We start from the raw sequence: 15006 nt of genomic DNA, 5'->3' as shown, positions 1-15006 counted from the left end.
ATACTTACCGGTTCAGATACAGGGATTTTGAAGCCATTTAAAAATGCTTCATCCAGATTGTCTGAGTGCAGTTCATGAAGGCTACAACATACTCTGCTTCCGTTGTAGACAGAGAGATACAACTCTGCTTTTTACTCATCCATGAGACCAGTCTACTGCTGAGAAAGAATGCACCACCAGTTGTGCTTTTCTGGTCACCCACATTACCTACCCAATCAGCATCTGTGAATACTTTCAGAATGAAATCATTGTTGTATGGGTACCATAACTCATAGTCAATTGTTCCCTTCAGATACCTAAGAATCCACTTGACTGCAACCAAGTGGGATTCTCTTGAACTTTTCTGGAACCTTGCAGTAATGCCAACTGCATGTGCAATATCTGGTCTGCTATGCACTACATAATGCAACTTACCAATCATTGATCGGTATTCTTTCTCATCAACTAGTGCAAAATCATCCTCTTTTGACAATTTGCAACCGATCACCATCGGTGTACCAACCGGTTTGCTATCTTCCATGCCAAAGGTTTTCAACACCTCTTTGACATATTTGGACTGAGTGATAAAGATTCCATCTTTCATCTGTTGGATCTCCAGTCCAATGAAGAACTTAATCTCCCCTATGAGTGACATCTCAAACTCTTTCTTCATCTCATCAGCAAACTCATGACTCATCTTTTCATCTCCACCAAAGATAATGTCATCAACAAAAACCTCACAGATCAGGATCTAATCTCCTTTAGACTTCAAGTAGATATTTTTATCTTCACTTGTTCTTTCAAATCCAATCTTCACAAGATGGGAATGTAGGTGCTCATACCATGCCCTAGGTGCTTGCTTTAGACCATATAAGGCTTTATGTAGCCTACATACCTTGTCACTGTCTTCAAATGGGGCAAACCCATCTGGTTGTTCAATATACACCTCTTCTTCAAGTACACCATTTAGGAATGCAGATTTTACATCCATTTGATATACTTTGAACCCTTTAAAAGTTGCATATGCAAGAAGCATACGAACTCCTTCCAATCTAGCTATAGGAGCAAAGGTTTCTCCATAGTCTTCTCCTTCTTCTTGAGCATATTCCTAATCACTGTGCCATCCTCATTCAGCTTGTTTCTGAACACCCATTTGGTGCCAATGACATTTTTATGCTCCAGTCTGGGTACCAAGGACCATGTACCATTTTTCTCTATTTGTTCAAGTTCCTCTTCCATTGCCTTGATCCAGTCTTCATCTTTATGAGCCTCTTTGAATGATTTAGGCTCAAATTCAGAAATCATACATGAATTTTCTTTGATCTTTCTTCTTGTAAGGATTCCTGCATCCTTATCTCCTATGATTTGCTTAGGATCATGATTTAGCTTGACATACCAAGGAATGGTCTTGACTGGTTCTTCTTGCTTTTCCTCTTCACCCTCATCTTCATCAGTATCAGCATTCACTGGTTCAGGAACACTATTACTGGTACTTTGCTGACTAACAACCGGTTCCTAGAAGGTTGCAACCAATTCATTTATAGCTTTCTCATTTTCGGTTTCCTCAGTTTTCTCAGAGGATTCATCAACTCTTACATTGATACTTTCCATAATTCTCTGAGTCCTATTATTGTAGCACTTGAGAGCTTTACTCTTTGTGGAATATCCTAGGAATATTCCCTCATCACATTTAGCTTCAAAATTTCCCTGATGTTCACTCTTCTTGATGTAACATTTGCTACCAAATACCCTAAAGTAGCCAACCACAGGTGTCTTATCGGTCCAATACTCATAAGGAGTTTTGTCCTTACCTTTCTTGATAAGTACCCGGATCATTGTGTAGACTGCAGTGCTCACCGCTTCTCTCCAAAAGGTGTGAGCTACCTTCCCTTGAATCAACATGGTTCTAGCTGCTTCAACCACAGTTCGGTTATTCCTCTCTACTAGGCCATTCTGCTGTGGAGTCCGGGGGGCAAATAGTTGTCTCTAGATGCCAAATTCTTCACAATACTTGTTGAATTCACCAGAAGTGAATTCCCCTCCTTGATCAGTTCTGAGACATTTGATCCTTTTACCGCTTTCCTTCTCTGCTAATGCTCTGAAAGCTTTGAATTTCACAAAGGATTTAGACTTGTCTTTCAAGAATGTGACCCACATCATTCTTGAGTAGTCATCAGTGAGAATCATGAAGTACCTATCACCCTGCACACTTCTAGTTTTCATAGGACCACACAAATCAGTATGCACAAGATCAAGCAAGTTGTCAACGCTGAAAGATTTACCTTTAAAGGTTGAGGAAGACATTTTCCCCAATTGACACTCTCTACACAAGGTATTATCTAGTTTGCTTAGCACTGACAACCCTCTAACTACCTTGATCTTACTAGCCTTCACAATGTTATCAAAGTTTACATGGCAGAGTCTCCTATCCCATATCCAGCTATCATCAAACTTAGCCATAAGACATGTGCTTATATTTGAGTTCAGATGAAATAGGTTACCTTTGGTTTGCATGTCGGTGGCCACCAATTCACCCTCTTTTCCTTTGATTCTGCAAACTCCATTCTTGAATTCCAGAGTGAGGCCACTGTCATTTAGCTAGGCAACACTCAGAAGGTTGTGTCTGAGACCATCAACCCAGTACACATTGTCAGCACTACTTTTTCCATTCAGAGAGATGGACCCTCTGCCTTTGACCATGCATGGTGCATCATTTCCAAAGTGAACCACACCACCATCATACTCCTCCAAGGATAGAAACTTGCTCTAGTCACTAGTCATATGGTGAGAACAGCCACTGTCAATGATCCACTCATTGGAATTATCAAATCAGGAAACAAGAGCCTTCTTGTCTGCCACATCTTCCTTTACAGAAACAAACACAATGTCTTCATTCTCTTCATCTTCTAATTCCTCATCTGTGACACCTTCATCAACTGCTACAAAACAGTTTCTCCAGTTTCCACCTTTGAATTTCCTGAACCTTTTGGTTTGTCCTTGTTATCGCCATTTGGACAGTTTATAGCAATATGTCCTATCCAGTTACAAGAAAAGCATTTCAAAGGTAGCTTACCTTTGTATTTACCGATTCCTTTAGGAAGCTTTCTGGCAAGGAGAGCTTCAAATGCCATCAGAATCTCCTCATCATTCATTTCTCTGCTTTGTCTAGGTTCACCACTAGTGCTAGCTTCTTTTCCTTTTCTGGATGGTATAGCAGAAGCTTTAAATGTTGATTCAGTCTTTTGAACACTACCATCAAAACTATTTAGCTCATAGGCTGTCCACTTGGCTATGATGGAGTCCAAGGATACCTTAGTCTTGTCTATTGATCTCAGCTCCTGAATAGTAGCAACCCTTATTGCATAGACCGGCAACAGGGATCTCGGGACTTTTCTTACCACAGTGAAATCTTCTATTTTACCACCTACACTCTTGATTTCTCCAACAACTATTTTGATTCTTATTCCATACTGCTAAATGGTCTCACCTTCAACCATCCGCATATCTTCAAGCTTTCCTCTCAGGCTTTCTTCCTTAGCCTATTTTACATGTTCATCACCACCATAGATATTTTCAAGAGCATCACATACCTCTTTGGGATTTACCTTGTCCTGAACATCAATAAACTCAATGTCAAATAGACTACTAATAAGGGCTTCCATGACTTGCCCATTTTCTTGTATCTCTCTCTTTTGGTCATCGGTGAGAGTACCGGTAGGGACAACATAGACATTCTCAGCATAACTCCAATGTTGAGCACCCATGCTTCTAATGAATATCTTCATCCTATCTTTCCATATACCAAAATTTTCCCTGTTAAACTTTGGACCTTCCCTCTTCATCATTTGACTGGGATCTTTACCTCAAGCGGTTAAGCTTACAACACAGAGGACCTAGAGTGCTCTGATACCAAATGATAACTCAATGATGAATGAATAGTACCAAACCAGTACTAAGAGGGGGGGTGAATCAGTACAGGCAAAATACTAACCAAAATCGGTTTGTCAGCAATTACTCCAAGTGGCTGGCAAGCTGTGACTCTGGTTAAAACAGAGTGCAACCGGTAGGACTCAAAACAACTAAAACAATCATAAACCAGTTACTCACTAAGCTTTCCTCTTAGCTCAATACTATAGTACCATTACACCCTCATGCATGAACAGGTAAACTATCATCAGACCTTCACAATAGTTAGTTCAATATGTTTTATAGACAGGCATAAAACACAGAACCATCATATTCTCAACAGGTAATAACAAAGCATCACAAGATAAAAGCATCACACATGGCACACATATTTTTCACGTGGAAACCCAACTGGGAAAAACCACGGTGGGGATGAATACCCACAAGTTGCTTTTTGAACTATTTAGAAGTCCACTCTGTTAGGAGCCTTGTCCGGTTAAAGACATTACAATAGGTTCTGCTAAGAACCGATCCTGTTAGGAATCGCCCGATTAAGGGATGGCTATAATACTCGGTTAAGGGTTAAACCCGGTTAGGGTTACCTTGTTAGAGGATTTCAAGAACTCAATAGCTAAAGGATCTCCAGAGCTCTATAGATTCCCAGAACTCAATAACTTCAAGTTACCCTGTTAAGGGATTTGTATAAAGCTGATTAAGGCTACCCTGTTAAGGGATTTCACAACTGTTGAAGTGGTTAAAGATCAACAGGAATTACAATGATCTGGTAACAACACTCAATGCTAATGTAGATCTATTTTGGCTCCTCTTCACCTTCTACACATTCACTTTGTAGATATCTCTTCTCTCCTTTGGTCTGGCAAGAATCACGTATCACTTCCCTTGGATACACACATACAACTTTTGCCAACAACTTTAGAAAGAACACAACATCAACCTTATAGGAAACAAACAGGTCGGTAGCAAAAACCCTAAACCCTAAACCTGTTAGGTTAAACAATTCAAACGGTTCAATCCTGACCGTTGAATCATACTGCATTAAATGCAACATTCTTGAATCGATCTCAAGACATTCTCTATCATCCATTATCCACCGATTTCATGGCGGCTGATAACCCATCACGTGTTATCATCATTTGACAAACTTCACACATTCCCAAGGTAGATAGGGATAGTCTTCTTCATGCAAGATCCTTCACGCGCACAGGGCTTACGTGGCAACATGATATGTTCTTCGTTATACTGCTAACTCACCACACAAAGATCATCGATTGAGTTACACAGGCTTGAGGTACTCCAACCGGAAATCCTGAAGTGGAAACTATCTATCAACTGGTAGTCATACAATGCTTCCATGTGCCGGTTCCCATAGTTGCATGCCGGTTCATCTTGAACAAATATACCGCTTCACTTTGGCATATATACCGGTTCATATATATATGTCGGTTCTCTCTTCTCACGTGTCATGTGTGCCGGTTCACATCATGTCACATATTCACATCAATGACAACATACAATATCATTATGTCTTCATACCGGTTCACATAATGCCAACACCCCTTGGATTTGGATCTAGCGGATTCAACCCCTCTTTTGAATGTAAAGTTCCTCCCAAGTGAAAATCATCCTAGTGGCTTCCTTTCTCTCTCTTAGGTGGGGAGTCACTAGGATCCAATTTTCCACTTTACAGGTTATATTTCTAGAATAACTAGTTGCAGGTTAATAAGTAGAAATGTTCTTATATTTATATATTCATATTTATATATGTAACTGTAGACACCCAAAATTGTCATGTCTAATTAAATAAATATTTTTATTTATTTAATTATCTAAGCCTAATTCTTCTATTAATTAAATAAATCTTTATTTATTTAATTAATTCATTTATCCTCTTTTAGCCTTATTTCTCATTTAAATAAATACATTTATTTATTTAAATTATCATTTTCCTAAATTAAATACATATTTTATTTATTTAATTAATCCCACTTCTTCTATTAGTTAAATAAATATTTATTTATTTAATTAATTCATTAACCTTTTCTACCCATGACACATGTCATTCATCTCTTAATTCATACACTACCTACCCCTTTCATTATTTTATTATTTCTTTTTACCTACCCTCTAATCATAGCCGACCTCCTTTTACACCTCTCAATCTTATCCCTCCATTTCATATAGTGTCTTCTATATAAGGAGATGCTTCCTTTATTATCAAACGTTAACCAATCATTCTAATCGTTCTATACATTCTAATGATCTTTTATGCAATTGTCTATACTACGATCCTACTTGCAACCACATTCCGTTCTTTGTTGAGCTCTTGTGCACATAAAATCTGAGAGCAAATATATCAAGCAAGATCAATGGAGATAGGAAGAATGGAGATCAAAACCCTATTGGACATGTGATGGTATAATCTTTGTGATTTCATTTGATTTGCATTGTCTTAGGTAATCTTCATATGTTATGGTGGATCTTTGTTGTTGTTAGGCTAGGGTTTTGTGGTTGGAAACATTTAGCCTTTCAATATCGTTATTATTGTTATCCATTTTCACATTAACATCTTTGTTGCAGATTTTGTGTTTGAAGTTGCAGATCTAGAATTTTCGACAACATTTTCGATATTCCCGTGTCTGCGCACTTTCGGATCGCGTTTTTGTTTTTCTGGCGCGTCTACGACATCTGGAGTCGCGTCTGTGTTATTGGCAATATTTTATTTTGCAGGTTCTAGGAAAACGCATCTGTGTTATAAAGTCGCGTTTGCGTTGATTTTAGTCGCGTCTGTGTCCATAAGACGCGTCTGCGTTCTGTAGTCGCGTCTGTGCCTCACAGAACAGCGTCTGCGTCAGGAAGTCGCGTCTGTGATCATTTTAATCACGTCTGTGCTTTGCAGGATTTTTCTGTTTTACATTTTTTTGCAGAAACGCATCTGTGAGGTGTTAAATCATGTCTATGTAGGGCGGAATCGTGTCTATATAAGGTAAAATCGCGTCTGTGTTAAAAAAAATTATAAAAAATTATTAAAAAATTAGGTTTTCATTTTTTGCCATTTTGTCTTGCATTTAATGTTTCAGATCCAGTTTATTTTGAGCTAACATTTTCAGATCTAGCTAACGAATTGGTGCAGCTTGTCTTGAAAGCAAAATCGTTTGGTTGAAGGCCCCTATTTTCACAAAGTCTTTTGGATTTAAAATTTACCTAACTTGTGTGCTTGCAGGAAGGGGTGATTATTTCAAACAATCCAAACTACTAACAACTCTTTGTTGCAGGTCCTTGGCAAGAGTTTTTGGATTTTTATTGTGTGCCTTGTTTTCATAGACTAGCAAACACTTCAATTGGTGCACTAAAATTGAATCATTGTCTTTTGTGTCTTGAGCAATAGGCTCTTTTTGTTTAATCTTTAGAGGGCCTGTCTTCCCGTGTGGTCATTAGGACTACTAGTGAGAAGAGAACGACCCAAGTGGTAGCAAAAGAAAAGCCATCTTCTTCCAAACCACTGTAAATAAATGTATTCATGGTGAAAACTATGAATAACGTGTGCTGATTAGTTCATACCGACACTATGTCTCCCCATAAACCCATTTGATCAAATTTATTTGATCAGTTGTAGGGTGTAACCCCTACCAGCTGGGAGCCTTCTGTATTTACAGAGCTGAAAGTGCCGCATGTATGGCCACACGAGCGGATGCCCTTACTAGCACCATTTTGTTTTAGAAGCCCAAATCCTTCTAGTTGTTGGGGCAGGAGGTCGGACCTCTGGTAGCGGCCCACACACATACGGTTCTTAGTAGAGATACAAAGTTCACCACGGGAAGTTTTCATGGGGACTGATGCTTGGCTGACCCGAGAAGTGAGTGCCGAGGGTGGAGCCAGTGAGGTCAAGCATCTAAGTATCCGCTCTGAATAGCGTAGCCTCAGGGGTAAAACCCCATGTGGGATCAACAACTATTGTCTTGGCCAGCCATAAGAATTATGCTTGACTTATGTTAAACATTCAAAACATTCAAGACCAAATAGCAAAACATTGTGTCTTTTGTGTCTTCAAGTGTATGCAAAACATTTTTACATCAAACAACACGCTTTTCTTGGAGTCATTTTGAGTCTAGACACTTCCAAACATTGGGTCTTCATCAACACTGTGTCCTCTTGTCACGAAAAACAGTCAAACAGTCAGATTTGGTCACAACAAAACAACTTCACAGATTGGAAAAATTGCACAAAATTTGCAAAAATGCATCTGTGTCAGACATAATAGCGTCTGCATCAAGAAACCGCGTCTGTGTTGGACATAATAGCGTCTGTGTTGTATAATCGCGTCTGTGAAGAGCAAAAACGCGTCTGTGTCCACAAAAATCAACATTACACTTTGCAAAAAAATCTCAGAAGCGTGTTTGTGTTAAACAGAGGGGCGTCTGTGTCGGGAAACCACGTCTGTGAAGTATACAGGCGCGTCTGTGTCCAGAATTGAAAAACTGTTACAGTCCAGCAAACAAACGCAGTCAGTTTCAAAATTCTTGAGCTTCCTAGGTCATTTCTCCAGGGTTTCATTTAGCATTCAACCTGTCCTTGGGTCTCACATAGTCCATCATTGCTTCATATTTCACTTTACATTCACAATTGTCTAAACTTGAGTCAAAAGGTCACTTGCTTGTCCTCATCATACTTTATCAACACACGACATACAACAACACTTTGCTAAGTGGTCCCTCATCAAGGTTTCTTACCTTTGGGTCTCATTTGGTCCTACTTAGAGTCAAGGTCAACTTACCTCATCAAGAGAAACTATCCTCTCTTTGGAAGTCACACCTACTCTACTACATACATACTTGGTCTTACACTTTGGACATTGCAAGTACACTTCAGATTCATTTACATTTCATCCAACTCTTGGTCTTCCATACTTTTTCCATTTTCATTTAGTCTCACACAACTTGGTCAATACCTAGTTCATGGTTGAAACCCGTCTTCAAAAATCTAGGAGAGAAACTAAAGAGGCTCAAGAGTCCGCAAACATGAGTTCTTATGAGTATGACAATGAGATATTTTTCAATTCCGATCATACTACATTACCTGACATGGATGCCTATAGAAACATTCCAAATGTTGAGAACATGGACACTATAAACAACAATGCTACACACAATGACAATATGGACAACTTTTCAGTACATTCAGCAGATGTGGAAGAATCCATTATGAATCCCCACTTCAATCAATTGGTTGAGGAAATAATGAGGAGGGATAGACAATACTTTTTACAAATGATGGCACAAAGTGGAGCCAAGATACCTCATGATTTTGACATGTCTCAAATAATGGAAAATCAACCTTTGCAACAACCTCACTCCAACATGGATCAAAGAAGACCTAATAGTGTAGGAAATAGAGGACCACATATGGTACCTGAATCACCATCAGCTTTGCTTCAAAAACCAGAGGTCCCACATACACATGGTCAAACATATGATACTCACCTTCGCAGACCATTATGGAAGTCTTATGGAGAAAAATATGCTCAACCACCAAAGCAATGGGATATTCCAAGGCATGTTCAAAATGTGGACACAAGGAAACCCCGTGTCAAATTTGGGGGCAATACATTAGAACATGACATGCCTGTAGAGTATGGTATACATGCACAAAATAGATATGGTGTTCCTCAACATGAATCTATACCAAGTGGTCCATATATGCAGCATCATTATAGACCTCCTCCATATGAAAATGTGTATGATCAATATCATCCATATATGCAACATGCTCCTCCTCCAATGGGTACCTCAAACATAGGATATGGTCCAAGAAGTCGATCTCCACCCAAGAGCAATTTGGAGCAACAAATCAGGGACTTACAAAACAAAATGGAGGACATAAATACACCAAAGCCAACATATAAAATGAGAGACATATGTCCTTATCCATTTGACAAGAGCATTCCAATGCCTCCTTTTCCTACACATTTTGTGATGCCTAAATTTGATAAGTATAGAGGAAAAGGGGATCCTAAGGCACACATAAGATAGTTTTTCACAGCTTGCATTGAGGTAGCAGCAGAAGAGACATATTTGATGAGATTATTCCCACAAAGCTTAGGTGATCAAGCTATGGAATGGTTTTCCCAACTCCCACCTAGTATTAATTCATGGGGTGATCTAGCAGAGGCATTTATTCAACATTTCTCCTACAACATAGAGACAGACATATCAGTCACTACTTTGTGCAACACTAAGCAAAAAGAGGGTGAATCTTTTGCATCATTCTTACAAAGATGGAGAAATCTAGCCAGCAGATGCTCTTGTGAAATTTCACAAAAACAAATGGTAGAAATGTTCACCCAAAATGTTAACAAAGACATTGGCTATGATCTAAGAAAAGCTTGTTTGTCCACCTTCAAGGACGTTATTGAAAAAGGCTTAGCGACAGAAAAGGTCCTAATTGAACAAGGAGTCATCAAGATATTCAAGGAAAACAAAGATGACTTTAAAGGAAAAGACAAGCCAAGATTTTGGAATAAAAATAAGAACACAGTCAATGATGGTGTTGTTGATGCAAATACAGTACGACCCAAAGTCATCTTTTCAGGATCAAGTTCTACAAACAATCAAGTGAATACTCAAACAACTTCCAGATCACGAAGGAAGTACACTCCATTGGGAGAACCACTTGAGTCAGTTTTCAAGAAGCTAGTGGCAAACAAGGTAATCACAGTTCCAAATTTTCCTCCATATGAACCAAAGGTTAAACCAAATTGATGGAATGATGATGAGTATTGTGAATTTCATAAGAGCAAGGGTCATAAGACAGGAAATTGTCATCGACTGAAGAACATCATACAAGATCTCATTGATAGAGGTGACATTGAGATTGAGGGACATTCCTCCAATCAAGAACATGAGATGTTTAAGGAACCATTCCAAAAACATGACAAGGGAAAAGCTAAAGCCACAGATGACCAAACCAACTATACCAGAGCATCTTATAACTATGATTCAACTATCAATCACATTTCAATGGACAATTATGTCTCTACCATTATCATCAAGGACAAAGCATCTAAGAATTCTACTCAGAGACCCAGGATTGTCCTAAAAGGTGTTGGATCTTCTTCTGAACCTACTTCTGAATGTCATGTTACAACCCACCAAGGCAAAATCACTTTGCAAGGTGCTCCAACTAAAAACACCGCTTCTTCATCAACCAAACCTGAGTATGACCTTGTAGAACAGCTAGGGAAGACACCCGCGCTCATCTCGATCCTTGAGCTCCTACGCATATCTCTCACACATAAAGCCATTCTTGACAAAACCTTGAGAGATACTGTCGTCCCTACTAATCTAAACGTGGACCAGTTTCAAGCCATGGTGGGTGTAAAGTGGAAAAATCGAACCCTAGTCGTTCTCCCCTCCCCAACTCCAAGGAGAGAGAAGGGAGAGTCACTAGGGTTGACGGTTTTCACTTAGGAGAGACTTTACATTCAAAAGAGGGGTTGAAACCCACAAGATCCAATCCCACACAATGCAGGATTGCATTCTAAATGAGTTTCAAGGGTTCAGACATCAAGGATACCCTCTTTTGTAAAGAAATGTAGATAGGATGATTGGACTAAGAATGCATGTAAAGTAGGAAAGATTCGCTTATAAACAGAGATAGGGATACAGGATGAAGCTGCAGACCTGGAATTAGTAGTAAAATGTCGAGACGGTGCTGTTCTGCAATTTTGAACGAAAGTTGACGGGACAATGGCGCCCGGCGTGCACACGGTCCTCCGAAAAATCCGTGAAACGAAGGTGGATTTGTTCGTCTCTGCACAAGGATTCCAGATCTTCAATTACAGCCGTGTACCTGCAACCTATACACAGAAAAGAGAGGACGATTGGGGGGTTAGGGATTAGGGGTTTTCCTTTAGGTCAAACCCTGGTTTTGGAATTAACCAAGAAATGAGAATGTTGTAAATGTAAATGTTTGTAATGTAAACAAGTACTGATACCTTGTTGTAAGAATGTTTGTATTCTTACATGCAAAGGTGTAATGTATGTAGTAGGTTGTGTGTTGTATGTGATCTCCTCTTCAATGGTTGAATCCTTGTCTTGAATGCAACACCTAGCCTTGAATGGAGACTTAGAATGCTCAATTGCTTGAAGGAATGCTTGAATGCTTGAATGTTTGAATGTTTGAATGTTTGAATATCGCTTTCGTGCCTTGCTCACATATGTCCTCCTCCCTTTTTGAGAGAGGAAATTTAGTTTATATACTTGTCAATTAGGGTTGATAGACTGATTTTCTCGACCTTAGGCCGACCAGGAAACAATATTTCCCAAATTGCAAACTTAAAGACCCGATGCCCAAAAGAGACCGGGCCCAAAATAGGGCTAGGGACCAGGGCGCTGGGCACCATGGTCCTGGGGGACTAGGGCGCTGGGCATCCTAGTCTTGAAGGACCAGGGCACTGGGTGCCATGGTCCCACCTCCTGGGACAGCAGGGTGCAAGGAGGGATCAGGCCAGGGTGTAGAAAAATGCAGTTTTGGGTGTCACAAGCAGGTTTCGGGGTCTCCATTCAAGTTTAACATTGCATTGCCATCGTGAAGACCCAAATGCAGTCGAAATTGCAAGTGTCACAATTTTAGGATGCTACAGTGGGATACCTTTTTGTTCCACATTCACTTACTTTCACAGAAGCCGATGACGCCTCCGTAAGTCAGCCACATAATGCACCGCTACACATTGAAGCCTTCATACACAAACATCAAATAAAAAGAGTCCTGATAGATGGAGGAGTAGGTCTAAACATTTGCACATTAAGCACTATTACACAATTGGGATATTCTGATAAAGCTATGAATTCTACAAACAAAATCACCATTAAGGCATATGATGATGAAGAGCGTTCATCCAAGGGCACAGTCATCTTACCTCTCAGAGTTGGGCCAATTACAAAGGATGTGGTTTGTCAAGTCCTGGATTTAAATCTCATGTATAACATATTGCTAGGACGCCCTTGGATTCATGAAATGAGGGCAGTCCCATCTACATATCACCAATGCATTAAGTTTCCTCATAATGGAGTAGAAGTAACAGTTAATGGTGATCCTAATCCATTCATATATTGCAATAACTTGAAATCAAAGACTAAGACCATCATTCCCAGTAATCGTGAGGCTATTCCTTCCTCAGCATACATTGATCCTGAGTCATTAAAACCTTCAACATCAAAACAAGGTGAGCTTAAAGGCAAGTTTCAGGACAAAGGCATGGGGGAATATACTTTCAATCAGACCATGTACTTATGACAAGTCATGAGTTCCCCAAAAGAATATGGAAGACCACATCCTAACAAACAAATCTCCATCATGATGCTCAAATGGGACCCTACTACCTTTCAAAGATGGGGTGAACTAGAAGAGGAAGATTTATACCAAATGCTTTTCAGAGACAATGAAGAGGAAACACAAGATCACATCAATCTACCATGTGAGAAATATGGAAAAGGCTTCAAAATTCTACAAAAATTCGGGTATGATGGAAAAAGCCCTCTGGGATTACGAAAGGAAGGCATTGAACCTTTACAACCTGAATTGACTTTCAAGAAGGAACGCTCGAAAGGACTTAGTTTCTCAACTTCCAAAGTCCACACCCAAAGGACAGAAGAAGCCTTACAAATCAAAGCTACCAAAATTCAACAAGAGAATCGCTACTCCACATATTCCAACGAATGGGAATGGGGTTCCGACAAGTCTTCCAGTGACTACGAGCTCACCGAGACATTCAGAGAGCCAGATGAACCCACGGAAGAAGAGGAGTTTTATAACAAATTCAGTGTTGGTCAAGAAACAACCCATGAGGAGTCTACACAGTCCTTGTCTCAAGGTTCTAGGGTGAAATCACATAGGATGAGAACACCTGTCCCAGAGTGCGCTACTAGTGATGATAATTTGGATTCACTTGCGATCGAGACTGATGAGGAGAGTGCCATTGATGACCTCAATAATTACCTTGACATACCTGAATATAACCACATCTTCACTCTTAGCCCTGCTAACTTCGAAGACATTAACGGCCTTCCCCTTGTTCACCATCAACTCATTGACTGGGATCATGAAGGACCTGCACAATTTGATACATTCCAAAACGATGAAGCTTTTATAGACTATCTGGGCATACGGGATGCTCTTCCTCCTGGAGATCATAAAGTAAGATACACTATAGAACTCAATAGCGTGGCATATTTTGGTGAGGATGTCAGACCTTCCAGTTGCAAAAATGTGAAAATAAGAACAAATCAAGGGTCTTATGGCAAAAACCACATTGTGGCGCTATCTAACCCCAAAAAAGTAAAAAGAAAGGACGTATCTAAGGGCGAAAACCTCTCTAAGGCACCCGAACATGGAAGGCTCGACATTCTCCCAGCTTCATATGAGGAAAATTCATCCATGTTGGTCGAAGAGACTATCAAAACAAACATTGGTACAAAAGAGGTTCCACACAACATATTCTTAGCTCAATCACTGACAGAGTCCGAAAGGTCAAAATTCATAAGTTTCTTCAAAGAATGACAAATCAACTTTGCCTGGTCATACACTGATATGCCTGAATTGGATCCGGATTTGGTAATGCATCATTTGACAGTCAAACCGGGGGCAAAACCAATAAAATAGAAACTAAGAAAAATGCATCCACAAGTGGCATTACTAGTCAAAGCAGAACTTGAGAAATTACTCGATGTCGGATTCATACGCCCAATTGATTATCTTGAATGGATTTCCAACTTGGTACCTGTTAGTAAACCAGATTGCAGCATCAGAATTTGCACAGATTTCAGAGACATCAACAAAGCTTGTCCAAAGGATGACTTCCCATTACCAAATATTGACTTGATTGTTGATCTCACAGCAGGTCATGAAATGTTATCATTAATGGATGGATTCTCTGCTTATAATCAAATAAGGATCGCACCCGAGGATCAACACAAAACATCATTTACTTGTCCATGGGGAACTTTCTGCTGGAATGTCATGCCTTTCGGGCTAAAGAATGTAGGTGCTACATATCAAAGAGTCGTGACTACTATCTTTCATGATCTCATGCACGTCACCATGGAA

This window comes from Cryptomeria japonica, chromosome 5 (genome assembly GCF_030272615.1).
Source record: "Cryptomeria japonica chromosome 5, Sugi_1.0, whole genome shotgun sequence".
Taxonomy (NCBI): Eukaryota; Viridiplantae; Streptophyta; class Pinopsida; order Cupressales; family Cupressaceae; genus Cryptomeria; species Cryptomeria japonica.
Note: the sequence above shows the minus strand (reverse complement) of the source record.